A 26,652-nucleotide genomic window follows, 5' to 3' on the forward strand; every position below is an offset into this window, starting at 1 on the left:
ATTTATATGCTGCCTATCAGTGAGGTGCTAATACAAAGCCTTAGTAAGGCCACACCTAGAGTACTGTATCCAGTTTTGGTCACCACACTAGAAAAAAGAGGTTGAGACTCTAGAAAGAGTGCAGAGAAAAGCAACCAGGATGATTAGGGGACCAGAGTCTAAAACATATGATGAACGGTTGCAGGAACTAGACCTGACTAGTCTAGTGAGGAGGAGGATCAGGGGAGGCAGGATAGCAGTCTTCCAATATTTGAGGGGCTGCCACAGAGAGGAGGAAGGGGGTCAAGCTATTTTCCAAGGCACCTGAAGGCCAGACAAGGAATAATGGATGGAAACTGAGCAAGGAGAGATTCAACCTAGAAATGAGGAGACATTTTCTGACAGTGAGAGCGATCAACCCATGGAACAGAAGTTGCCTTTGGAAGTTGTGGGAGCTTCATCCCTGGAGGCTTTCAAGAGGAGACTGGACTGCCAACTGCCAGAAATGGTGTAGGGTCTCCTGCTTGGGCAGGGGATTGGATTAGATGACCTACAAGGCCCTTTCCAAGTCTGTTAATCTGTATCTGTATCAAACAAATGAAGCACAACGTGTGTCTGGTCAGAGAGGAAGAAACGATGATGCCGAAGATTGCATTTTATTTATATACGGCTGTTCCTCCTTGATGGGCAGAATCTGTTGGCCAAAGGCCCGTTTCCTCACAGGCCTGACCATAAAGGTTCCAGGTGGTTGTTATTAAGGAAAGTCTAGAACCGAGGGAGACCACTGTACCTCAGATAGCCGGCTGTGAATCCCTCTTTGTGAAGTGGGGTCATGGCCTTCAGATGGGCTTGTTGATCACGTACCTGGCTCCTTGCTGCGTGACTACAGCCCTGCCCGAGCGGTTGGAGGTGCTTGCCGGGGTGGTGGTTGAGACCCCCAGACTTATGGTCATGGGGGATTTCAACTTGCCATCGACCGGCTTGTCATCGACGGCGGCTCGGGAGTTCATGGCCTCCATGATGGCCTTGGACCTGACACAAATAGTTGATGGCCCTACTCACATTGGGGGAGGCACACTGGATCTGATTTTTATCTCTGGACAGTGGTTAAATGATCTGGACCTAGGAGATTTAGTGACTGAGCCTTTGTCATGGTCAGATCATTTTCTCCTTCACCTAGACTTTCGGACCGCCACTCAACACCGCAGGGAGACGGGACCAATACGTTGGTTGGCGCCTGATGGACCCTGAGAGGTTCCTGACGGAGCTTGGGCCATTCCCTGATGATCTGGCCCATGGCACGGCTGAAGAACTAGTTGTGGCCTGGGAACTGGCCGCGGCTGGTGCTTTAGACCGGGTCATGCCTTTGCAGCCTCCAACCCAGCGTAGATCTCAACCAGCTCCTTGGTTCTCCGAGGAGCTGAGGGAGATGAAACGCCGGAGAAGACGCCTAGAGAGTGCCTGGAGATCCAGCCATTCCGAAGCTGACCGGACACTAGTTAAGTCTTATAGTAGGACCTACCTAGTGGCATTGAGGGAAGCGAAGCGTTTTTACGTTTCCTCCCTCATTGCATCGGCAGATAACCGCCCGGCCGCCCTGTTTCGGGTGACCCGCTCTCTCCTTCAACAGGAGGTACGGGAGGACCCCTTACAGGGCCGTGCCGAGGAGTTTAATGGTTATCTATATGATAAAATCGTTCAGCTTCAGGATGGGTTGGATCAAAATTGGGTAGATCCAGGTGAGAGGTCGGAGACTCGTCTTGTTGAGACTGTTTGGGATGAATTTGATCCTGTGACTCCTGAGGACATGGACAAGTTGTTGGGGCAGTTGAATGCCACCACATTTTACTGGACCCATGCCCCTCCTGGCTGGTGCTGGCCATGCAGGAGGTGACACGAGGCTGGCTCCGGGGGATTATCAATGCTTCTTTGTTGGAAGGGGTTTTCCCTGCCACCTTGAAAGAGGCGGTGGTGAGACCCCTCCTCAAGAAGCCTTCCCAGGACCCAGCTGTTTTGGGAAATTATCGTCCAGTCTCCAACCTTCGCTTTGTGGCAAAGGTTGTAGAGAGTGTGGTGGCACGTCAATTACCCCAATACCTGGATGAAACTGTCTATCTAGACCTGTTCCAGTCTGGCTTTCGGCCTGGATACAGTACAGAGACAGCTTTGGTCGCGTTGGTTGATGATCTCTGGAGGGCCAGGGACAGGGGTTATTCCTCTGCCCTGGTCCTATTAGACCTCTCAGCGGCTTTTGATACCATCGACCATGGTATCCTGCTGCACCGGCTGGGGAGTTTGGGAGTGGGAGGCACCATTTATCACTGGTTCTCCTCCTATCTCTCTGACCGGTCGCAGACGGTGTTGGCAGGGGGGCAGAGATCGACCGCGAGGCGCCTCACATGTGGGGTGCTGCAGGGGTCGATTCTTTCGCCTCTCCTGTTCAACATCTATATGAAGCCGCTGGGTGAGATCATCAATGGCTTTGGGGTGAGGTACCAACTGTACGCTGATGATATGCAGCTGTACTTCTCCACCCCAGGCCACCCCAACAAAGCTATCGAAGTACTGTCCCGTTGCCTGGAAGCCATACGGGTCTGGATGGGGAGAAACAGGCTCAAGCTCAATCCCTCCAAGACGGAGTGGCTGTGGATGCCGGCACCCTGGTACAGTCAGCTGCAGCCGCAGCTGATTGTTGGGGGCGAATCATTGGCCCCGGTGGAGAGGGTGCGCAACTTGGGCGTTCTCCTGGATGGGCGGTTGTCTTTTGAAGATCACTTGACGACCGTCTCCAGGAGAGCTTTTTATCAGGTCCGCCTGATTCGCCAGTTGCACCCCTTCCTTGACCGGGATGCCCTATGCACGGTCACTCATGCTCTTGTTACCTCTCGCTTGGATTACTGCAATGCTCTCTACATGGGGCTCCCCTTGAAGAGCACTCGGAGGCTCCAGTTGGTTCAGAATGCAGCTGCACGGGTGATAGAGGGAGCCGCACGTGACTCCCATGTAACAAACACCACTCCTGCGCAGGCTGCATTGGCTACCTGTGGTCTTTCGGGTGCACTTCAAGGTTTTGGTTACTACCTTTAAAGCGCTCCATGGCTTAGGACCAGGGTACTTACGGGACCGCCTTCTGCTACCGAATGCCTCCCACCGACCCGTACGCTCGCACAGAGAGGGACTTCTCAGGGTGCCGTCCGCCAAGCAATGTCGGCTGGCGGCCCCCAGGGGAAGGGCCTTCTCTGTGGGGGCTCCCACCCTCTGGAATGAACTTCCCCCTGGACTTCATCAATTGCCGGACCTTCGGACCTTCCGCCGCGAGCTGAAGACCTATCTGTTTATTCGCGCAGGACTGGCATAGGAATTTTAAATAGTTTTTAATATTTGATATAAATTTTATAAATTTTATGGGGTTTTTATGATTTCAAATGTTTTAATCTGGCCTTATGTTTAATAAGTTTTTTAATCTATTGTTTTATTTGTATATTATTGCTGTTTTATCTTGGCTGTAAACCGCCCTGAGTCCTTCGGGAGAAGGGCGGTATAAAAATCCAATAAATAAATAAATAATAAATAAATAGGATAGTGCAGGAAGGACCTTGTCATAGAAGGAGCCACGGAAGCTCCCGGAGGGATTTTGGGTAACCCACTTTCTTTCCACCCCAATTAGCTCCAGAGTTGTTGGGGCTGACAGGAAGAGGAAGTGCTGCTATGTATGCAGCCCTGAGCTCCGGAATGAAAAGTGGGTATAAATCTAAATAATACATTGCAATAATACATATCTCTCTGCTCTAAGGCATCAAGGCCAGGAGGTTAGTGGAGCCCAGACAGTGGTGACTTCGTGATTGAGGGTCACTGCTGTGGTGCCTTGCCTCCTTTTATCTTTTGCATTTCATTCGGATTATGTCTGTTTGCATTTGTAAAAATTATGCTGGTGGATGGTTTGATATTGTGAATTGCCCAGCGCTGTTTGCTTTTAAGGGTGGTCATTATTTCCTAAACAAATGAACAGATATCATCTCCATTTAATGAACCCCATGATCCCTTGCAGGGTGGAGGAACAAACAAACGGATATGATGAAGTCAATTCATCCCAAACATCTTCCCTCCACTGAACAGAGCAGATTTCTTAACCTCAGCAGGTTTAAAATGTGTGGAATTCAATTCCCAGAATTCCCCAGCCACCTTTGGAGTCGAAGTCCATACATCATGAACCTGCTGAGGTGGAGAAAGGCTGGGATAGAAGTTAAAATATAATTTAAAAAAACTGAACTACTGTTAGAAATGACCAGAAATGACCATTTCCCACTGGGCTGATGTTTGGAGGATTGAGTTCAGAGGTGGGTTTCAGCAGGTTCTGACCAGTTCTGGAGAACCGGTAGCGGAAATTTTGAGTAGTTCGGAAAACTGGTAAATACCACCTCTGACTGGCCCCACCTCCATCTATTCTCTGCCTCCCAACTCCCAGCTGATCGGGAGGAAATGGGGATTTTACAGTATCCTTCCCCTGCCACGCCCACCAAGCCGCACCCACAGAACCGGTAGTAAAAACTTTTTAAACCCACCACTGACTGGGTTCTTGGGATTTGATGGAAGTTTTGCAACCATGGCTGATGTTGGGGAACAACTGGAGGCTGAGAGGCTCTTTGTGCATTTTCAGGGCTATTTTGAGAGCCAGCATGGAGGGGCCACAACTTATCATTAATGGACATGGAGTCGTTCTTCATTCAATGGAACTAGAGAATTTTTGTTATCATGTGGCATGTTTCATTCTTTACTCAATTGCCAAAAAAAAATAAAAAAATATCAGGACATCTTCATCACCAAGCATAATATGAAAACCACAAATAGAAAACCATACTCTACATTAAATCATAAATTCTTATCGTGGGGAAACCCAAAAGTTTTAAACTTCACTTCCAACTGCCTACAGCCCTATTGTGTAAGCTCTGTGCAGATATGACAGCTGCGTTCCTCAAATCCAGCGTGCATTCCTGGATGGGATCCCATTTCCTACATAACTTCAGAGTTTAGCACAAGAGTTTAGCACAGAGTTTAGCACAAACTGTTTCAACTCCTACCCTCAAAACGACGCTATAGAGCACTGCACACCAGAACAACTAGATACAAGAACAGTTTTTTCCCGAAGGCCATCACTCTGCTAAACAAATAATTCCCTCAACACTGTCAGACTATTTACTGAATCTGCACTACTATTAATCTTCTCATAGTTCCCATCACCAATCTCTTTCCACTTATGATTGTATGACTAACTTTGTTGCTGGCAATCCTTATGATTTATATTGATATATTGACCATCATTTGTGTTGTAAATGTTGTACCTTGATGAAGGTATCTTTTCTTTTATGTACACTGAGAGCATATGCACCAAGACAAATTCCTTGTGTGTCCAATCACACTTGGCCAATAAAATTCTATTCTATTCTATTCTATTCTATTCTATTCTAGTTAGTGATAGGGGACGTGGCGAGTTTGACACCCGGGACTTACACAATCAGGATGAATTTGTCCTTCTTCAAAAAGGCTGCATTACAGGTAATCCTTGACTTACAACAGTTCACTTAGTGAATGTTTGAAGTTACAATGGCACTGAAAAAAGGGACTTAAGACTGCTTTTCACACTTACGACTGTTGCAACATCCCCGGGACCACGTGATTTACGTTTGGATGCCTGACAACCGACACATATTTATGATAATTTCAGCATCCTAGGGCCACGTGATCTTCTTCTGCGAGCTTCTGACAATCAAAGTCGATGGGGAAGCCAGAGTCCCTTAACAACGGTGGCGAGAAAGGTAGTGAAATAGGGCAAAACTTAACAAATCTTTCACATAAATTTTTGGCTCAGTTGTGGTTGTGAATTGAGGGCTACCCGATGAAGAATTGGATAAGCCACAATAACATCATTAGGACAAAGTCTCAGGCCTTGCGGTGCCCACCTAGCCTTTCAGGTAAGGTTAAGCTTGCTGTGACCACGTGAATTCAAGAATCTGCTGCCAATAATGCAATTTAATCCAGGACCTGACACATGCTCAAAAAAGAGAGGCAGGGCTTCAACTGCATGGTTGCAGCCACCATCTTGACTTTTTTGCACCCTCCAGCCCGTGCCCCTTGCCCCTGACTGGCTAGGCAGAACTCTGCTTCTAGGGAGCTTCCTTTATTTATTTATTTATTCCTTTATTTATTTATTTATTTTATTTATTTATTAGATTTTTATACCGCCCTTCTCCCGAAGGACTCAGTACAGCCAGAATAAAAACAAAAACAAAAATATATACAATTTAAAACAACATTTAAAAAGAGCAAATTTTAAAGGCTGATTATTAAAATTTAGATTTAAAAATTTAAAAAATATTAAGAATACCCAATTTAAAATTCATCAATAATTATGCCAGTCCCGCTTTAATGAATAAATATGTTTTGAGCTCACGACGGAAGGTCCGAAGATCAGGCACTTGACGCAGGCCAGGGGGAAGTTCGTACCAGAGCGTCACTGCCCCCACAGAGAAGGCCCTGCTCCTGGGGGCCGCCAACCGACACTGTTTGGCGGACGGCACCCTGAGGAGACCCTCTCTGTGAGAGCGTACGGGTCGGTGGGAGGCAAAAGGTAACAGCAGGCGGTCCCGTAAGTACCCGGGTCCTAAGCCATGGAGCGCTTTAAAGATAGTTACCAGAATCTTGAAGCGCACCCGAAAGACCACAGGAAGCCAGTGCAAGCTACGGAGCAGCGATGTCACGTGGGAGCCATGAGCAGCTCCCGTTACTACTCGCGCAGCCGCATTCTGGACTAACTGCAGCCTCCGGGTGCACCTCAAGGGCAGCCCCATGTAGAGAGCATTGCAATAATCCAGCCTAGACGTAACCAGAGCGTGAGTGACTTTAAAGGGATTAAATTCAAGGAAGGGGAAGTCAGGAAAACTGCAGGCTGCTGGCAAGGGGAATTGTGTAAAGGAAGGGTGGAGAACCTTGGACTTCAATTCCCAGAATTCCTGAGCCAGCCCTGCACCCTGCGCCCACCGCCCTCCTGTGCATACACGTGCGACCCCCCCTCCCCCAACCCCTCCACACATGCACGTGTGACACCCCCCCACACCCTGTTTTGGGTCTAGCAGGCCTCCCTGCAGCCTCCTGGGACCAAAAATGGGCCTTTGGGTGGGGGTGCTGCATCCCCCTGCACTCCCCCTGCCCCCCACACATGTGCATGTCTCCTGCATGCGCCGTGACCCCTGCGCATGTGCGGCAGCAGGAGGCGTGCACGTATGTGTGTTGGAATTGACCTGGGGTGACAGCTTGCATGCCCACAGAGAGGGCACTGCATGCCACCTGTGGCACACGTGCCGTAGATTCGCCATCATGGCGTGAAGAAGAAGAAGGAAAGCACAAGGGAGGGGAGGAAGTCGCTTCTCCTCCTTCTTCTTCTTCTTTCTTCTTCTTCTTCTTCTTCTTCTTCTTCTTCTTCTTCTTCTTCTTCTTCTTCTTCTTCTTCTTCTTCTTCTTCTTCTTCTCCTCCTCCTCCTCCTCCTCCTCCTCCTCCTCCTCCTCCTCCTCCTCCTCCTCCTCCTCCTCCTCCATGAGCACTTTTTCCTTGATGCACTCTGGTCAGCTTTGGCCAGTCAGCAGCCCAGAGAACAAAGAGCACATTGAGACAAGTGGAGGAGACAAAAGCTCCCCCTGGATTCTATTTGTTCCTAGAAAGCCCATTGGATTGGCCCGTCAGGCTGTCACCCTCTCCATCCAAATGCTGCAAGCCTCAGGTTTTGCAGTGAACGGCAGAACTGCAGTCTTCTTGTTTATATTTATCCTTATTCCCCCAAGACTCTTGAGAGATAGTTTCCCTCATTCCTTCAGCTTCTTTTTTTAGAACAGTGGCAATTCAGTGCTTGCATTTACAGGGAGAGACATCAAAATGTGACAGGTTGCTTTCTGAGACGACCATGTTTGAGCTCAAACTGCAGATGGAATAGCCTCCATCTGGTTAGGGTCAGGTAGCTGGTGAAACCAGAAACTGGTCAGTGAAATGGGATCCACTGGGAGTCCCAAAGGTGCTTTTTTCAAGAGGCAACTTTTTTTTCTTCTGAAGACGTTTCGCTTCTGCGGAAATGAGTAAATTGAGTAAATTGACATTTGAAATTAGAGAACAGGAAGATAAACAATATTACAAGATACGGGATTTATTTTATCAATGGTTAGATAAAAAACATGTTAATGAAGTTTGATAGAGGTTTTTATAAAGCAAGAACTGTTGAAAAACATACTGACTTAAGATGATGAAATGAATGATGTAACACAATTAACATAAACCTAGAACATTTTATATGAAATGAGGGAAGAAACATTTATAGTTAAATAAATGATTAATTGACTAAAACATTGGGATATATATTAGATTGGTAAAATGTAAAATTTGATAAATCATTTGTTATGAAGATGGTGAAATCACATAAAAGATTTGTAACCAACCAATTGGCACACTGTTTGCATTTGTGTTGAAGATGTTTTTAATGCATGTTTGTTAAAAGAATAAAAAAATACAAAAAAAAAAAAAGATGTTTCACTTCTCATCCAAGAAGCTTCTTCAGCTCTGAGAGGATAGTGGGGAATGGAAGGATTTATATTCCTTGAAGACAGCTGGTCATTTGCATCCTTTTAGAGCAGGGGTATCAAACTCCCAGCCCAGGCACCAGATGTGTCATGTGTTGGCCACGCCCACCCCAAATTTAGTGAAGGGGAAAAATGTCACGATACATCATGTGACAACGTGAGTTTGACACCCCTGTTTTAGAGGGTCATTGAAGCCCTTGGAGGTTTATCTGTGGCCTCAGGGTCGTCTGAGTGGCGGTCCTGGTTCCTGTAGTCTGCAATTTTTCCCCTCTGGAAATCCATTCCTACTCCCACACCATTCAAAGGGTGCTCATCCCAAATTGTATAGCTTAAAGTCTGTAGAGATTCTCAGTCATCCAGGAAAAAACCATGAGAATCTCTGCAGACTCCAAGTGGCCTCAATGACCCTCTAAAAGATTCAAATGTCCAGCGGTCTGCAAGGAATATAAATCCTTCCATTCCTCACTATCCTGTTAGAGCTGAAAAAGCTTCTTGGATGAGAAGCAAAACGTCTTCAAAGAGAAACAAAAAAATCCAGCTGACTCCTGAAAGAGTACCTTTGGGGCAACCATAACCTGGATGACTGAGAATCTCTACAGATCCCCTGGGAGGATGAAGGAATCAAGGGCTCAACAATTTTGCAACCCAAGTGCTAGAAAAGGAGCCGGGGCGGGGGGGGGGGGGCTGAGCTTTCTTCAGGGCTCCCATTCCACAAATATCCCGCTCTGTAGATAATGAATATGCAGGATGATTATGGTTGGTTTATAGCTTGCTGCTTGAATTTGTGATGCAAGTTACATTTTATAGCCTGGCTGGAATTGCAATCTGTGGAAATCCTCATGGAGCCTTTTGGTGCTCAGTTTAAGGGAGCGTGCTGTGTCTGGGAGACATGAACATTTAAAAGGTAGAAATATTGATTCATAGTTGATTCACAACAAAACGTGTTGCTGGCAGGTCCAGAGCCATCATGTTGCTCATACTAAGGAAGGGAAAAAGATGAGTGGAAAACCAATACTACTAAATAGTTACACAATCTCTTTTTGTATCCCCGTGAAGGAGAAGAGACTAAGCAGTAGAGGTACAGAGGAAGAAGGATCGCTCAGTACACCATTATTGAGGCCACACGTATGCATTTAGTGCTGGTTGCCATGATACAAAAAAGATGTTGAGAATCTAGAAAGGGTGCAGAGAAAAGCAAACAAAGATGATCGGGCTGGGGGCTAAAAGGTACAATGAAAGGTTAAGGGAACTTAGTCTCTTTAGCTGATTGAAGAGAAGAATTAAGGGTGACATGATAGTGATCTTCTGGTACTTGAGGGGACCGAATTATTCTCCACAGCACCTGAGGGAAGGACAAGAAACAATGGGTGGAAACTCATTAGGGAGTGGTCCAGCCTGGAACTACCAGTAAAGAGAAAGTTCCTGACAATGAGACTCTAGAAAGAGTGCGGAGAAAAGCAACCATGATGATTAGGAGACTGGAGACTAAAACCTACGATGATTAGTTACAGGAATTGGGCATGGCTGGTCTAGTGAAGAGAAGGACCAGGGGAGACAGGATAGCTGTCTTCCAATATTTGTGGGGCTTCCACAGAGAGACGGGGGTCAAGCTATTCTCCAAAGCACCTGAAGGCCAGACAAGGAATAGTGAATGGAAACTGGTCCCCATTTTATCGACCTTGGAAGGATGGAAGGCTGACTCAACCTTGAATTGGTGAGAATCGAACTGCTGATAATCGCCAGAATTAGAATAGAATAGAATAGAATTTTATTGGCCAAGTGTGATTGGACACACAAGGAATTTGTCTTGGTGCATATGCTGCAACACTGCATTCTAACCACTGTGCCACCACAGCTCCCTCTAGATCCCCTTCTTACAAGTTATAGTAGTTTTGACATTGAGATTTTTTGAAGTCTTTAACATGCCCAGTCTGCCCCCCCACCCACAGGCAGTCCTAAGTATGCATCACTCATTACTCTGGTCTTTATGGTTGCTTGTGGGGACATCACCAGGCAGAGACTCCCTAGAAGCAAAACCCACCCTTCATGCCCTCAAAAGGCAAATTGTGGAGCCTTCACAGGACAAGGTCCTCACAGAGACTCAAAGCACCTGTAGAGTTTTACACCCAGATGGCTACTTTCTCTCTTTTTGACCTTTCCTCTTGACAAGAGAGAGTGCAGAAAAGAGCAACCAGGATAATGAGGGGACTGGAGGCTCAAACATACGATGAACAGTTGCAGGAACTGGGCCTGGCTAATCTAGTGAAGAGAAGGAGCAGGGGAGACAGGATAGCTGTTTTCCAATATTTGAGGGTCTGCCACAGAGAGGAGGGGGTCAAGTTTTTTTCCAAGGCACCTGAAGGCCAGACAAGGAATAGTGAATGGAAACTGACCACGGAGAGATTCAACCAAGAAATAAGGAGGAATTTTCTGACAGTGAGAACAATCAACCAATGGAACAGAAGTTGCCTTCGGAAGTTGTGGGAGCTTCATCACTGAAAGGTTTCAAGAAGAGACTGGATGGCCATCTATCAGAAATGGTGTGGGGTCTCCTGCTTGGGCCAGGGGGTTGGACTATATGACCTACAAAGACCCTTCTAACTCTGTTAACCTGTAATCTGTAATGAGAATGATTAAGCAATGGAATAGCTTTGCTTTCCTTAGCTTGTCTCCTGGAGTTGTAGATGCTCCATCACTGGAGGTTTTCAAGCAAAGATAGTCCGGGATGGAATGCTTCGGGCAGGAAGTTAAATTAGAACACCTCTAAGGTCCCTTCCAGCCCTATGATTATATTTCTATTTCTCAGGAGACCCTTTGGCTTTCCTTTAAACATGCATCCTCAAGGGAGGTAGCAGAATTAAGGGTTAGAGAATTTTTCCAGAGAATGCTGGGTACCAAAGGCCTTGGGCATCTCCATCTATTACTATAACATGGACTATCCCTACACTAGCGATGTCTTATATGCAGGTCATAGTTTAATAATTGGCAGTGCCAATTAGAAGGATCACGTAGCAGCTGACAAGGGAAATTCTTCTCTTTCTGGGACTATAGGAATGGAGAATCTGCAACTGCCCAGAAGGAATTTCCTTCATATTCTCCTGGGTCTGAATACCACGGTGAGCAGCCAGGAAAACTCCCAACTGTTCTGGAGACTTGCCTGCTACATGAATCTCTACCCCAATTCACCCCACTGTGAGCCCCCATCTTTCCCAACTGAACTCCACTTCGAGAGGCATTTTCTTCTAATCTCTTCTCCTGGCGTTCCATCAATCGGGATAGAGCTGGAAGGGATCTTGGAGGTCTTCTAGTCCAACCCCTTGCTCAAGCAGGAGACCTCACACCATCCCAGGATGTCCGGTCTCTTCTTAAAAAGCTGCAGTGATGAAGCACCCACTACTTTTGGTGGGGAGCTGTTTTGCTGATTAATTGCTCCCACTTGTGAAGGGATTGAATGTGGGGGGAAGCCAGGGAGGCTGCAGAGCCTGGGATGAGTCCTTTGTGCTGATAATTGCACCCCTACTGTGCAGGAATCGGGTTCTAGGTTGTCAGACTCAAGGGACTAGGACCAGGAGTTACTTCAGAGTAGTTTCACTTTATTGCTCACCTATCTTGCCATCTAGAGCGTTTACCTGAATAACCATTAGATATATTCTACACACTATTGGGAGAGGGGTCTGTCATCACCCATTTCCTGCATCAAAGATTCTAAGTTTCTTTGTCTCTTTGCTCCTTAGGAAAGACCCTCCCCCACCTGTGATTCTGGGACACATCTCAGCACAACCATGCAGGATAAGACATCTACTGGGTCACCTTTCAATCACAATAGAGCTGGAAGGGTCCTTGGAGGTTTTCTAGTCCAGCCCTTTGCTCAAGCAGGAGACCCTTTACCATTTCAGAGGGGAAGTTGTCCAGCCTTAGAAACCTTCAGTGACAACACCTAGTGGCAAGCTGTCCCACTGGTTAATTGTCCTCACTGTTAGGAAGTTTCTCCTCAATTCTAGGTTGCTTCTCTCCTGGATTAGTTTCCAACTATTGTTTCTTGTCTTGTTTTCTGGTGCTTTGGAGAGTATGTTGACCCCCCTCTTCTTTGTGGCAGCCCCTCAGATACTGGAATACTGCTATCATGTCTCCCCTAATTCTTCTTTTCTCTAGACTGGTTATACCCATTTCCTGCAGCTGTTCTTCGTATGTTTTAGTCTCCAGGCCTTTAATCATCTTATTTGCTCTTCTTTGCACTCCCCCCCCCCCAAGGCTCAACATCTTCTTTTGTAATGTGGTGACCAAAACTGGTGCAGTATTCTAAGTGTGGTCTTACTAAGGATCTATAAAGGGGTACCAATGCTTCACGTGATTTGAGATAGCCTCCCTGTTCTGTTTCCCCTTCCCACCACTCCCAACAAAAAGTCTGTCAAAGGCCTTCTCCCAGTTTATTTACACTTGGCTGGATTCCTTCTGGCACAGAGATGTTCTGGACACGTCTCCCCACACGCCTGCCAAAATCCCTGGAGATAACAAAAAAATTATAGATAAAGCACGATTCACTCACGAACAGATTCTTCTTTCCATGATACAGTTTGCCCGCGCAAATTCATTGCTTTGTCCAAGACAAAAAGCCAGGAAGCTCCGCCTCCTGTTTTATAGCCCCTGTGGGTGTCACTCCGCGACTCATCATTCTCTGACCCTGTCTCAACGCCTCCTCTGCTGCGCACGCCGGTCACATCTGCGCAGTCTCGCATCAAGCCAATATTGTTCTTGGGGTGTTACCAAATCAGAAGAAGGCCCGGGGGAATCAGGCCTTGCCAGCCCCTCCTCCTCCTCCTGGGTCGGTGCTAGGGAGGGAGATGGCCCAGGGGAAGCAGACCTTGCCAGCTCCTCCTCCTCACTCTCTGAATCCTCCTCCTCCAGGAGTCCGAGTCCAGGAACCTGGGTCACAACACTCCCTTTCCAATCCAACCTGCAAGGTTGTTGTGGCAAAAAGGGAAGAAAGGAACACTGTCTAAGCTGCCTTGAACTTCCAAACAAAAAGACAGAATGAAGAAAAGAAAAAGGTTCAACCCACAAATACAATTCCCAGGCTTATCTTGTGACAGCCCTGTGAGATAACCCAAGAAGTAGGGCTTTGTCTTTGACGTATGACCACAATTGAGCCCAACATTTCCGTTGCTAAGTGAGACATTTGTTAAGTCAGTTTTGCCCCATTTTACGACTTTTCTTGCCACAGTTGTTAACTGGACCACTGGAATTGTTAAATTAGTAACATGGTTGTTAGGTGAATCTGGATTCCTCATTGGCTTTGTCAAAAGGTCGCAAAAGGAGATCACGTGACCCCGAATTCATAAGTATGAATTTTGTAATGGTGGTAAGTGTGACAAACGGTTATAAGTCACTTTTTTCAGTAATGTTGTAACTTCAAATGGCCATTAAATGAACTGTTGCAAGTTGAGGACTACCTGTATTGTGAAATTACACCAACGGACTCTTGCAAGACTGAAAATATTTCTTCTGTCCTTTCCTTTTGCTCTCCAAGAGACTGAAATGTTTCCCGTGCCTTCCTTCCTTCTCCGGGCCGAGATACCTTTTGCAAAGCAGTTGCCTGGCCGGCAGCTCCACCTCCTGCCTCCCAAGGTCATTCCTACATATCATTCATTACAACTTGTCACTACACAAATGTGAGAATCCATAAACCACTCAGGTGCACTTCATCATAATGATCTTCTCGTTTTAAAAAAACCCCTAAAGCAACTCCTCATTCAGCAAACCGAGTGGAGGTAGTTTTGAAGAAAGGCACAGCATCTCCACCCGGCTCTTGCTTATGGATTTATATACACAGGTAATAGTGAGGTTATGGGGGCACAGTGGTCTAGTGGTTAAGGCTATCGATTGAAAGGTTGGCAGTTTGAGACCCAAGCACTGCCTGTTGGGGTGAATTCACATTCCTTGCTCAGCTCCTGCCCAAAGCAGTAAATAAATAGATGCCACTCTTGTGGGAAGGGAACTGTGCTTCAGCATATACCGCGTTTCCCCGAAAATAAGACCCGGTCTTATATTTTTGGGGGGCACAAAATAAACACTAGGGCTTATTTTCAGGGAAACACAATTTCAGGGTGATCTGGCTGGGTGCTCCCCTCATCACATGCACAAGAGGCGATGCGGACGGGCTACATGGGCCACGGGAAAGCTGAGAGTCAGGGGGCTGGAGTGGGTGGTCAGCTGCAGGAGGCTCGTCTTTGCATCTGTCAGTGTTTTGACCCAGGCCCAAATAGGTAGTAGGAAACTCAGTCAGTGAAAAAACAAACAAACTTTATTCGAACAGCTGAGAATTACTTCATTCCCAGCGTAGTTCAACTAAATTAAAGCAAATTCCTCCCAAAACAAATTCCTCAGACCTATCGCAAACCTTGGTCCAATTAGGCAAACTGCCAAAGGCCTTTCTTAGCAAACGTTCAGAAGACACTGATACAAAAATAAATGCAAGACGACGAATCTATCAACATTGTTTTCCGGCAAAGCCTAAAAGCTGTTGCTGGTCTGTTTTAAGCCTTATGGCCCTACTCCTGAGTCGTCCTCTTTGCTTGAGCTGCTCTTGCCTTCTGGCAGCTCTTCTCATGCATGCATAAGGAACAGGATCCTCCCGTTCCTCTGCCTCACTACTGTCATTCTCTGGAGGCTCTGGAGTCTGCACCTCACTCCCCGATGGGCCTGGCCTCACCTCAGCCTCCGACGCAGAGCCCTCATCCGTGCCTTCCCCAGCCTCCAGGACTGGCCCACGCTCTTCCTCAGTCTCATCGCTGTCCGACTCCATTGCCAGCTCTGCAGGCTGCTGGCGGACCACAACACTCAACTTGCCTGCAGCCCGCGTGGCACATCGAGATCGCCTGCCTTCCCCCCGACACCTCTGCCTCCATCTGCTGCTGGTGCCATTGTGCCCACTCCAGCTCACCAACTCTTGGCTTGCCTGAAGCCCAAGTGGCACATGCGGATCGCTCACCTGTTGTTGTGTCTTGCCCGCCCTCAGAGCAGCCGGGGCCTTCTTACCTGCTCCCGAACACTGAGAAATGTATGCCTCCTGGCCCCAGCCCTGGCTCCATGCCCACACAAACTGCAGAAGAAGGAGCATCTCCCTGCCCCAGCCCTGACTCCATGCCCAGGCAAACGGAGCAGCTAGACCCCTCCCCCTCCTCCACAGCATGTGAGCCTGAGGAGGGTTTACTCCCAACAACAGCTGATTGGAGTGACCCTCGCATCAGAAGGCTGGATAGGCGGAGGCAACAGAAGGAAGGGAGGGGCAGGCCTTAATGAGTGCTGAGTCATGGAGCCACACCCCATGGCCTATATAAAGGATCTGCTTTCTGGCAGTCTCTGAGTCAGGCAAAGTCGAACTTATCTTGCTGAAGTCACTTTCTGGTCTCCTGCCTGCTCTGAGGACTTTGCTAGGACTTTGGGCAGATCTGCAGAGGCAAGCCTGATTCGGATTTCCCTGACCTGGCCGTCAGCCGAGGAGTGGGACACGACACCTGTGCTGTGTGGGCTGTGTAGCCCCAGAGTGCGCTGACCAAGGAACTGGTGAGTGGCAGCTGCTGCCAGACACCATTGGCCCACATGCACTTGCCGCCACCTGTGCTGGCCACATCCCCTCTCTTCACTTGGGCTCATTTTTTTGGGGGGGTAGGGTTTATATTAGGTACACGCTGAAAAATCAGGGTAGGTCTCTCTTGCAAATGTTAAATGTTTTACTTGATATTAAAATTGTTAAGTCCTCGCCGTTACGACCCGAGCTACACTCGCCTGTTGCTAGCCGCTGCTGATTGGTTAAGCCGCGGCTAGCAGAAGAGTGGGAGCCGGTAACAGTTCTGATTGGTTGTTCCGGCTTGACAGCTAAGCTATTTAAGCAGCTGTCAAGTGAAGTCTCACTGAGGTGTTTCAGCAGAGTCTAACTGTTAGTTATTAATGTTAGTTATGAGTTAAATAAAGTTCTTATTATGGCCAAGCCTTGGACCCGCTTTGTTTGTTCTCAGATTGGAACACTGGCGACGAAGGTGGGATACTTGTAGAGGGGCAGTAAGAGCCCTAGCTGTAGAGAAGGTTTCTCGGCATAGACTGGGTCTCCCACTTGAAAAACTCTATAATGGGGACCTGTGTCTCTTGGTATGTCGCAAGTGAAACTAGGGTGCAGACGATCTAGCCTTGTCCGGAGGCGCCGGCCCATTAACATTTCGGCCGAGGGGAGAGAAGTCCAGCTCCTCCTACTCCTACGGCAACTCTCACAGGACTAAGGAGATCAGGCGGGCAGCGCCGCCCAGCGTACCTAGCTGACTACGCATGTGCCATCTGGGAGGTGAAGAGTGTTAAGTCCTCGCCGTTCGACCGAGCTACACTCGCCTGTTGCTAGCCGCTGCTGATTGGTTAAGCCGCGGCTAGCAGAAGAGTGGGAGCCGGTAACAGTTCTGATTGGTTGTTCCGGCTTGACAGCTAAGCTATTTAAGCAGCTGTCAAGTGAAGTCTCACTGAGGTGTTTCAGCAGAGTCTAACTGTTAGTTATTAATGTTAGTTATGAGTTAAATAAAGTTCTTATTATGGCCAAGCCTTGGACCCGCTTTGTTTGTTCTCAGATTGGAACACTGGCGACGAAGGTGGGATACTTGTAGAGGGGCAGTAAGAGCCCTAGCTGTAGAGAAGGTTTCTCGGCATAGACTGGGTCTCCCACTTGAAAAACTCTATAATGGGGACCTGTGTCTCTTGGTATGTCGCAAGTGAAACTAGGGTGCAGACGATCTAGCCTTGTCCGGAGGCGCCGGCCCATTAACATTTCGGCCGAGGGGAGAGAAGTCCAGCTCCTCCTACTCCTACGGCAACTCTCACAGGACTAAGGAGATCAGGGCGGAGCCGGCGCCGCCCAGCGTACCTAGCTGACTACGCATGTGCCATCTGGGAGGTGAAGAGTGTTAAGTCCTCGCCGTTACGACCCGAGCTACACTCGCCTGTTGCTAGCCGCCGCTGATTGGTTAAGCAGAAGAGCGGGAGAAGCAGAAGAGCGGGAGCCGGCAACAGTTCTGATTGGTTGTTCCGGCTTGACAGCTAGCTATTTAAGTTTTGTTTTGTTTTGTTTGTTTGTTCTCAGAATTGAACAAAAATGGATTAGATGGAACACTTTAAGTATATGTTATTGATTTAGAGGCAGAGGAAGATGAGGGAAGAATGGAATTGTCTATGTGATCTCTGGGCAGTTTTAAGAAAGAGATTTTAGATAGGATGAACTCTGATTAGTAATATAGATATAAAGCTGAGAGTGGTGAAATTATAAAATGTAAATAGAATTTATTAATGATGTTGAAGGGAATTAAGCACGGGGACTAGACTTCATTTAAATATTCTCCCGAATGGGTTGAATTTGATTTACTTCTATAATCAGATTGTGTGCAAATAAATAATTGAATTTAAAGAAGGAGAAGGAAAATACATTGTATTAGATTATAACTTAGGTGAAACTTGATATGTTTAAAAATGTACCTGACCAATAATTTGTTCACAATGATTTTTTTTATTATGTTTGTAAAAAAATAAAAAAAAAATTGGCAAAAAAAAAGAAAAGAAAAGAAAAGAAAAGAAAAATCAGGATAGGTCTTCTTTTTGGGGAAACACAGTAGTCATGTGGCCACAAGACTATGGGAGCATCTTCGGATAACGTTGCATCCAGGGGTGAAATGCTCCCGGTTTGGACCAGATCGACTGATCTGGTAGCGATGGCGGCGGGTGGTTCAGAGAACTGGTAGCAAAAATCCCTGCCTACCCCCACCCTGCCCATGCCCACCAAATCGTCTGCTCGCTCACTTGCCCAGTTTCTGCTTCTTTTAGAAAATGCTTTTAAATGGTTAAAAAAAGAGGCTCTGATGATCACAGCTGAATAGGTGGTTAAAAAATGCTTTTAAAAGTAAATAAAAAGATCGAGCACCACAGCTGATAACCCCCCCACCCCCAGTGCTCTGTTCTACGTAGTCCATGCCTCCTTTTGGTGTGCCCTGCTCATGCGCACACCTTGCATTTGGTGCAGCCAGCCAGGAACCGGCAGTAAACCGGTCCAGATTTCCCCACCGGCTGGATCCTTTGGCTAGACATCAGAGATGAGCATTGCCCCTCAGAGTCGGACATGATTGGACAAGGGAAACCTTCATTTTTGTTTAATAGAATAGAATTTTTTTTTTATTGGCCAAGTGTGATTGGACACACAAGGAATTTGTCTTGGTGCCTATGCTCTCAGTGTACATAAAAGAAAAGATACGTTCATCAAGGTACAACATTTACAACACAATTGATGATCAATATATCAATATAAATCATAAGGATTGCCAGCAACAAGTTATAGTCATACAGTCATAAGTGGAAAGAGATTGGTGATTGGAACTATGAAATGATTAATAGTAGTGCAGATTCAGTAAATAGTCTGACAGTGTTGAGGGAATTATTTGTTTAGCAGAGTGATGGCCTTCGGGAAAAAACTGTTCTTGTGTCTAGTTGTTCTGGTGTGCAGTGCTCTATAGCGTCATTTTGAGGGTAGGAGTTGAAACAGTTTATGTCCAGGATGCGAGGGGTCTGCAAATATTTTCACGGCCCTCTTCTTGATTCGTGCAGTATACAGGTCCTCAATGGAAGGCAAGTTGGTAGCAATTATTTTTTCTGCAGTTCTAATTATCCTCTGAAGTCTGTGTCTTTCTTGTTGGGTTGCAGAACCGAACCAGACAGTTATAGAGGTGCAAATAGGTTGACTGATTTCTGATTCCCAGGGTGGTGAAACCAATGCAGAATACCTTATTTTAATGCTTTAAGTATATTTACTTAAACAGAAACAAACAAAGCAGAACAAAAACATATGTCCAGCCACTAACAATAGCAAAAAAAAAAAAAAAAGATGTATAAAAAAATGAAAAAAGTGATCCAAATGTTAAATAAATTTAACATTTAACACATAGAATCCACCCTGGCTGGATGCTGGAGAAAAAAAGAGAAAAAACAGTAAATTCTCCTTCCCTTTTACATAGATATATATACAGTATATTAAAGAGCAGTCAACAGGTTAAGCTAAATATTACACTAATCTTCAAATCCCTCTGTTAACCATCTGTTATTGTATTTAGCGTGTAGAAAGCATACAATATCTTTTAAAATGCAAATGTGTGCTAAGTTTGGGAAATGTTAACCTAATAAGAGTCGGGGATTAATTTGTAAAGAAGGCAAAGAAATGTGAAGAAGACAAGAGGGAAAAAAAAATATCTCCACATCAGGAAGGTCTAAATAATTCTGCCTGAAGTACAGAGCAGCTCAGCCATCCTTATTTTTATCTGAAGGAGGGAAGCGATCACTTTCCCGTGTTTTATGACCCGGTTTCAGCTACTCTTGCTAAATTGTCAAAGGAGAGAAACAATAGCAGGTTCTCAGCCCCTAAGTGGGACTCGGCTCTGCAATTTCTGTCTGAACAGCATTGTTTGGTAGATACTTTAGACTGGTCAGGGCAGCTGAAGAAATCACGACTAATTTGTGCACCACTCAAGAGTAGAAAGAGGAGGTGTATTTGCAAGGATTCTAAGGATTAGATTTAAAAGCAAAACAAAGCTGCCGGTTGGATGCTCTGTGGATCACCGGAAGGACATTTCAGAGAGTTGGTTTTCAAATTGCTTTCACAGGCAAAGCACAGGTCGAAATTCTAACGGGTGAACTTGCACTTATTAAGGGACAAGACAACATTCACGTAATTTGGGCTTGTACTATTCATATATTTTTTTCTGGTTAGCTAACCATAAAATTCTTAATAGGAACTTAGACTTATTCAGTAGTGGCCAAAATTATGGAAACGTTTTGGGAAAAATATATTTTCTAAAACTAACTAATAACACTGCTTTTTTTGGAGAAATACCATAAAATTATATATCAATGGAAAGATAATTTAATCAAGAATGTAATGCAATAACTTTTATAGAGGATTTTACAGTATAAAGAAGAAAAGTGAAACTGGTAGAAAAAACAAGATATACAAAAATGATCACCATGTCAGTTAATACTTTATTGGGTAAACTTTAGCATGAATTACGGCCTTACAACGTCTTCCCATGGAGTGAACTAAGTTTTTTAGTTCTGCAGCTGTTCTAATGTGAAACCAAGATTGAAGGATGGCTTCTATGAACTGGGTTTTATTGCTGGGTCGCTTCTGACTAACAAGTTTCTTTAGTCGGCTCCATAGATTTTCACTTGGGTTAAGGTATGGGCTATTCCCAGGCTATTCCAGTAGTAGACTAGGATTATCTTCAAACCAAGCCATCAAACCTCAAAAATACACTTTTCCCAAAAGATTTCCACAATTTTGGCCACTACTATATACTGCTTCATAGTGCTTTCCAGACCTCTCTAAGGGGTTTACAGAGTCAGCCAGTTGCCCCCAACAATCTGGGTCCTCATTTTACCGACCTCGGAAGGACGAAAGGCTGAGTCAACCTTGAACTGGTCAAGATTGAACTGCTGGCAGTGAGCAGTGAGTTAGCCTGCAATGGTGCATTTTAACCACTGTGCCATCATGGCTCTCTCGCTATTAAAAGAAAGATCGCAGTTGTTACATTATAATATGCAGATTATATTAAATCAGGTCATCCACAGGTTTGGCTGGGGGCTTTGATAGCTTCTCCACAACAGAAGGGGTCTTCCAAGACAGGCAGCTACAAGATGACCCCTGGCAAGGTTCCCTGTGCATGTGGGAACTGGTCGCCCTGTCTTTGAGCCTAGCCTTGGAGATCTCCTAGCATCAGATCAAACTTTGAACTATTGGCAGTCCTTGATTTAAGACGGATTGCTTAGTGACCATTTGAGGTACTAAAACAGTGATGGCTAACCTTTTCAGACCGAGTGGCCAAAGCGCGTCTGAACCTCCAAAATGAAAAGCATGCGCCCCCCCCGTGCATGTGCCCCGCCTGTGTGCCTGCATGCGTGGCCCCACGTATGCAGCCTGCCCCCCGCACTTGCGTCCATGGCCCCCCGCATGGCTCCCCACATGTGCCCCACTCTCCACGCATGCACAGCTGAGACTTGAAGACCAGCTGACCAGCAGGAGGTGCATGCGCAGTGGAGCTGAAGTGGGGCGATGGCTCGCGTGCCATTCGAGAGAGCACTGTGTGCCACCTCTTACTCATGTGCCATTGGTTTGCCATCACAGTACTAAAAGGTACTAATGACCTGGATTCAAAATTTTGATGGCCGCCACTCCCAGCAGTCTCGTGGTCACTCGGCAACTGGCTTGCATTTACCGCTGTTTATAGAGTCCTGCAGTCACAATTCATAATGGTTTTTGTTGTAAGCTTTCATTTACTTCTGGTCTCCAGGAAAAAACACTAATTGCGGACAATAGGTTCACTTAATGACAACTGCAAAAAAGATAATAAAATCGGGTGTAATCAGGTGATGGCTCGCTAAATGATTGGCATGATTTATGACCATAATTCAGGTATAATTATGGCTACGAATTGAGGTTTACCTTTGATTGCTTCCTAACCATGCTGCCTAATTTGGAGTCAAAGACTTTGACACTCCACGCAGGAAGCAGGTGGGAGGGACCCCTATTGCATGTACCCATTCAACAAGATGCACTTCGATGGTGAGAAAAGTAAGATCCTGCACTTAGGCTGGAAAAACCAAATGCACAGGTATAGAATAGGCAGTATTCAACTCAACAGCTATAATTGTGAGAGGGATCTAGGAGTTGTCAACGTATGAATATTCGTAGATTGGAATAGGTCAGCCAATAGGGACTATTTGGATAGACATGGTAACAGGTCAGCCAATGGGGACTGTTTGGAAACTGAAACATAGTATTTATTTGCCTCTGTACAATATATACCCATGATGGCGAACCTATGACATGCGTGCCAGAGGTGGCACACAGTGTCCTCTCTGTGGGCACGCGGGCCATCGCCCCAGTTCAGCTCTGTCGCAATGGGCGTGCGCCTCCTGCCGGCAAACTTGTCTTCAGGTTTCTGCTGCGTATGCGTGGGGGGCAGGGCGCGTGCATGGGGGCTACGTGCATTGCATTTGGGGGTTCTGGCACGCGTATGTGCATTCATGTGCGTGCGTGCTTTGGGCATTCGGTCCGGAAGAGGTTAGGCATCACTGATATATACCCTCTCTATCTCTCTAATCTGTAATGACTTGCTTCTATGAATATTGCTTCTGTTTTCCTGATTTGTATGCAGAATTCTGCTGTATGGTATTGTATATAAAGAAATTTCCTATACATAATTGAATCCTGCTGAAGTTCATTTACTTGTGTGCTGGTTGGAAGTGCTGCAACAAACTCTGACAGGAGTCCTATTGGACCACCATTTAAGCATGAGCCAATCTGCTGCAGCTGCCAAAAAAGCCAATGCAGTCCTAGGCTGCATCAACAGAGGAATAGTATCAAGATCACGAGAAGTGACAGTATTGGTCTACTGGTAAGGCCACTGTTGGAATACTGCGTCCAGTTCTGGTCACAACAATACAAAAAAGGTACTGAGACCCTAGAAAGAGTGCAGAGAAGAGCAACAAAGATGACAAGGAGTCTGGAGGCTAAACCGTAAGAGGAACAGGTAAGGGATCTAGGTATGCTGTGGTGGCGCAGTGGTTAGAGTGCAGTATGGCAGGCTACGTCTGCTGAGTGCTGGCTGCCTGCAGTTTGGCAGTTCAAGTCTCACAAGGTTCAAGGTTGACTCAGCCTTCCATCCTTCTGAGGTCAGTAAAATGAGGACCCAGATTGTTGGGATCAAGAGGCTGAATCTGTAAACCGCTTAGAGAGGGCTGGAAAACACTGTGAAGTGGTATATACATGTATCACAGAAGTGAGTACACCCCCTCACATTTTGTAAATATTTAAGCATATCTTTTCATGCGATAACACTGAAGAAATGACACTTGGCTACAATGTAAAGTAGTGAGTATACAGCTTGTATAACAGTGTAAATGTGCTGTCCCCTCAAAATAACGCAACACACAGCCATTAATGTCTAAACTGCTGGCAACAAAAGTGAGTAGATTCACCTTTCAAGATTTTCTTGAAAATGTTCAGTAACGGAACATCCACAATTCCAGGAGGTAAGCTGTCCCATTGATTAATTGTTCTTGCAGTGAGAAAATTTCTCGTTTCTAGTTGGAGCTCTCTTTAACAACTTCTGCCTGTTACTTCTTGCTCTGCCCTCTCATGCTTTGGAGAATAGATTGACAGCCCTTCAAGTACTGGAAGACTGTTTTTTTGTTAGACTGGGTTTTTATACTCTCATTTTTCAGAGTTTCTCAAGCTCCTTGAGTTGTTTTCCTTTTTAAGATTTCCATCCATGGAATCCTTCCCAAGGTCTCTCTAAACTTGTTGAAATCAAGTCTCTTGAGATTTAAGACACTAGTTTGACTTTGTTCTATTGCCCATTCCTGCATTATGTTGAATTCCAATATCACATGGTGACTCCCCTCCCCCAAATTCCACTAACCTCAGCCCCCCTGTATCATTTCATCTCTGTTACTGTTGTTAGTGATATTAGTTTACTGTCAGTTTTCAAAAAATAGGTTGAACAAGCATTTGTGTGGGATGGTGCAAGGTCTCTTGCCTTGCACCATCTTGCCTTGGGCAGTTGGGGTTCGTCTGTGTGCTGGATTAGAAGACTTCAAAGCCCATAGAAATAGAATAGAAGTAGGCCAGAAGGGACCTCAGAGGTCTTCTAGTTCAGGGGTCTCCAACCTTGGCAACTTTAAGACTTGTGGACTTCGACTCCCATAATTCCTCAGCCAGCAAAGCTAGCTGAGGCATTCTGGGAGTTGAAGTCCACAAGTCTTAAAGTTGTCAAGGTTGGAGACCCCTGTTCTAGTTGAATCCCCTGCTCAAGGTAGGAATCTTATATCATCTCAATCAAATGGTTGCCCAATCTATTCTGGAAAACTGCCAATGATGGAGCACTCACAACTCCAGGAGATAAGCTTAATTGTTTCCTCCCAGCCCTATGATTCTACTTCCCAAGCAGGTTGAAGCTGCTGGAAGGAGGAGACTGGGAATACTGGTCTACAACTCTGCTCCCTCCTACCCTGGATGATAGGGCTTTGGTACCACAGCAGGGCTGTAGTGGGCCATCCTGTCATTGCCAATTCATTATGGGACATCTCACATGGCTGGAAACTGAACAAGGAGAGATTCAACCTGGAAATAAGGAGAAATTTTCTGACAGTGAGAACAATCAACCCATGGAACAGAAGTTGCCTTCAAAGGTTGTGGGAGCTTCATCCCTGGAAGCTTTCAAGAAGAGATTGGACTTCCATATGTCAGAAATGGTGTAAGGTCTGCTTGGGTGCGGGGTTGGACTAGATGGTTATCTAGTCCAACTGACTAGATGTATGGTCTCTTCCAACTCTGTTATTCAGTGGAATGACTTGCCTTCAGAAGTTGTGGGTGCTCCATCGCTGGACGCTTTTAAGAAGAGACTGGACTGCCATTTGTCAAAAATGATGTAGGGTTGCCCGGTTGCAACATGGGTGTGGCCATGGTGAGTGTGGCCTAGTCAGACTCCTGCACCATGGTGTGTGGGGTGGGTGGGTTGGCCCTCCTTGGGCTCTGGAGGCTTTTTTCGAGTCTCCGGGAGGGCGAAAATGGCCACCCCAGGCTCCAGAGGCCCTCTGGAGACCCAGAAATGGGCCTGTTTCCAGACTTCCTGAACTTCTGGTAGGTCTGTTTTTCGGCCTCCGTGCATGCTCTGTACTTACCTGCATCCAAAACAGGCCGCATGGGGACTCCTGGAGGGGCGGGGTGGGTGGGGCCAGCCAGGAGTGGGATTTAGGGGTTCTCTGAACTGCACAGAATCTTAGTTAGAGGTTCTCCCAAACTCCTGTGAACCCCCAGCAGCCCACCCCTGGGCCTGGATTGGGATACCTATATATATATTTAGTTTTATATATGTATATATGTATTGTTGTTGTTGTTAGTTGTGAAGTCGTGTCTGACCCATCATGACCCATGGACAACGTTCCTCCAGGCCTTCCTGTCCTCTACCATCCTCTGGAGTCCATGTAAGCTCATGCCAACTGCTTCAGTGGCTCCATCCAGCCACCTCGTTCTCTGTTGTCCCCTTCTTCTTTTGACCTCAATCTTTCCCAGCATGAGGCTCTTCTCCAGTGAGTCCTTCCTTCTCATTAGATGGCCAAAGTATTTGAGTTTTCTCTTCAGGATCTGGCCTTCTAAAGAGCAGTCAGGGTTGATCTCCTCTAGGACTGACTGGTTGGATCACCTTGCAGTCCAAGGGACTCACAGGAGTCTTCTCCAGCACCAGAGTTCAAAGGCTTCAATTCTTTGGTGCTCAGCCTTTCTTATGGTCCAAATTTCACAGCCATTTATTTTCATTAGGTATTTTTTATTTCTCTTGAATACCATCTAAAGATTAGATTCCCCCCCCCCTTTGCAATTTTGTTGTTGTTAGTTGCGAAGTCGTATCCGACCCATCGCGACCCCATGGACAACATTCCTCCAGGCCTTCCTGTCCTCTACCATCCTCTGGAGTCCATTTAAACTCATGCCTACTGCTTCAGTGACTCCATCCAGCCACCTTGTTCTCTGTCATCCCCTTCTTCTTTTGCCCTCAATCTTTCCCAGCATTAGGCTCTTCTCCAGCGAGTCCTTCCTTCTCATTAGGTGGCCAAAGTATTTCAATTTCATCTTCAGGAGAATGTATGTATTACTCCAATTAATATGGTCCCCTTGTCTATTCAAGGAACCCTGGATGGAGTTCCTGATGAATTTTGTTCAAACAAAAGAAAACTCCCTGAAATTGCAGCGGAAAAAAAAAGAAAAAAGAGACAACAATAAATAAACAAGGAATGTTATGGATGATTTTCACTTGGTTGGAAAATAATCTTGACTAGGCTTCAAATGAGCCCACTAGACCCACAGTGGCACAGCAAGGAGACAGCCAGAGAGGTTCCAGGGGAGAAATTTACTGGGTACTTACGGGACCACCTGCTGTTACCTCATGCCTCCCACCGACCCGTACGCTCGCACAGAGAGGGCCTTCT

Source organism: Ahaetulla prasina, chromosome 15 (genome assembly GCF_028640845.1).
Source record: "Ahaetulla prasina isolate Xishuangbanna chromosome 15, ASM2864084v1, whole genome shotgun sequence".
NCBI classification, from domain to species: Eukaryota; Metazoa; Chordata; class Lepidosauria; order Squamata; family Colubridae; genus Ahaetulla; species Ahaetulla prasina.